We start from the raw sequence: 2,129 nt of genomic DNA, 5'->3' as shown, positions 1-2,129 counted from the left end.
ACAAAGTAAACACAGATGGATCTTGTAGAGGCAATCCAGGAATGGGAGGATGGGGAGCTTCCTTTAGAGGCAATAACGGCACCTTCCTCGGGGCTTATGCTGGCGGAATTGGGGTGACTACTTGCTACATAGCAGAAAGTCATGCAATTGTGGAAGGGATTAGTAGAGCATTAGACATAGGATGGACACACATCTGGGTAGAGTCTGACTCTAAAGCAGCTATCAAAGCCTTCCAAAACAACCAAGTTCATTGGAGTGTGAAAGGGAGATGGGAAAATGTTAGACAGAGAGCAGAATGGATCAATCTATCAAGTGCCTGGAGAGAAACAAATCTAGGTGCAGATGCATGCGCTAGATTTGGAGCTAGATTACCTAAAGGTGTCAAACAATGGTGGGATCAAAGACCAACATTCATGAATAGGCTAGAGAACCAACAGAGCACCTATTTCAGATTTGTGAACTAATCAAGTATTTGTTGAAAGTTAGGTCATGTAAAAGAATAAGGCAATTATGATGCCTTATTCCATCTTATTTAGCCACTGCAATTTTGATGTAATTGATACCTTTATTTGTTTATAATTCAATTACCCTTTAGTGAAAAAAAAATATTGTTAGTGTGTTGTTGGTGATGTTGTCGTGTGTGGACACGTTACTTAATTTCCAAAAACTGGGTTTGCATACTAGTTTTATACTAGGACACAAGCTATACTCTCTACTCTTTCGAAAAAATATCATCAGTGAACCAAAATCCGATGAATCCGATTCAGTTAATTGTCAAGACTTATCAAAATTTGGTGCAATGCATACAAACTCATGTCTCCCATTTACTTGCTGACTCCCACCCTCCATCCTCCTCTAGTGACTCTCTCTCAAATCATCATCGCCTACTCTTCTCATTTTATTCGTCACCATCATCAACAACTTCATCAGGTGATCAGAGTCTTATCGAATTACCACAAGAAAAAAACTTGTTCAAGGTAACAGCTCACTCGTCTGTTTTGGATACTAACTTGTGGATTTTACATTGCATACGAACTGCTTGATATAAGTTCTAACTGAGATATTGCATTGCTCAACTTTTGATACTTGCGATTTCCAAGTACAGTTTGCTAAACCTGTGAGTAAAGAAGAGTTAGGAAGGGCTACTTGGACATTCCTTCACACTCTCACAGCGTAGGTAAAAAAAAACAAAAAGCTCACTCTCTAGTCTCTACTATGTTGCTATATGCTTACACATTTTTCTTATATCTATTCCTTCCCTCGTCCCTTAATCTTTTCAGTTTCCAGATCGACCAACTAGGCAACAAAGAAAGATGTAAAAGAATTTGTATGTTAGTGGTTTTCTTCTTTTCTCTCTCTATGTACACAGTACACACATCATAAAATAGCTGTCAATAGAAGGTAATTCTGTTATTAAATTACGTTTTGCCATCCCACGGAATAGCTGGTAGTTCTAATTGATTTAGAAACTATGATGAATTTGTTGATGTGATTGATTTTGTTCTTTTAACAGCCTTTGCAAGCTTGTATTCCCATGTCAACCATGTCAACGTGTAGATGCAAGATGGGGCAAATTCGAGTGCAGGGAACGTGCATGCGACTTAGAAGAAAGTTCGATAGAGTACAGAAACAGATAAACAACAAAGGGTGACTGTTTCTGATTGTAATTGGTATTACTAATGCGTAAATCGTATTTGACATTACTTGAAAAGAAATTTTTATTGTTCGTTTCTTCATTACGAGTATGCGAACCGTGCTACGCATCGGTGTTTTTTCAAATCTTTAAACCTGTCAGTTATAATTTAAAAAATAATATAAAAATATTAAGAGGGGTTGAATATAATTTGAGTGACGTGAATGAGATTTTCTAAATTATTTTAAATAATATGAAGCTAATTCTAATTTCAATAAAGTGAGAGAGTTTTTGGTAAATTTCAATAATTAAGGGAGGTGGTTCTAAAATCATAAAATAGAGATATTACAAATACACAGTTCGGTTGAAAAAATTTCCTCCTAAAGATCCGGCTATCATATAGTGTAGAGATATCAGACCTATGAACACTGAATATCGTGTTTTTTTTTTTCGATAATAAACACTGAATATCGTGCTATCAGTCCTGTACAATGTG

At 36.2% G+C, this 2,129-nt stretch overlaps 1 long non-coding RNA gene across 3 annotated transcripts; it reads left to right on the top strand.

The window, feature by feature from the left end:
• Positions 1-205: 205 nt before the first annotated feature.
• Positions 206-1,736, top strand: LOC147525562 (uncharacterized). 3 transcript variants are annotated; one of them, XR_015198263.1, is made up of 4 exons: positions 206-977; positions 1,106-1,177; positions 1,281-1,327; positions 1,514-1,736. It is a non-coding gene; the product is annotated as an uncharacterized LOC147525562 (long non-coding RNA). The 3 variants fall into 3 exon arrangements; XR_015198262.1 differs by having other exon boundaries at positions 1,281-1,331; XR_015198264.1 differs by lacking the exon at positions 1,281-1,327 and having other exon boundaries at positions 458-977.
• Positions 1,737-2,129: the final 393 nt, after the last annotated feature.

This window comes from Coptis chinensis, chromosome 1 (assembly GCF_015680905.1).
Source record: "Coptis chinensis isolate HL-2020 chromosome 1, ASM1568090v1, whole genome shotgun sequence".
NCBI classification, from domain to species: domain Eukaryota; kingdom Viridiplantae; phylum Streptophyta; class Magnoliopsida; order Ranunculales; family Ranunculaceae; genus Coptis; species Coptis chinensis.
This window is presented reverse-complemented; position numbering and strand designations above follow the sequence as displayed.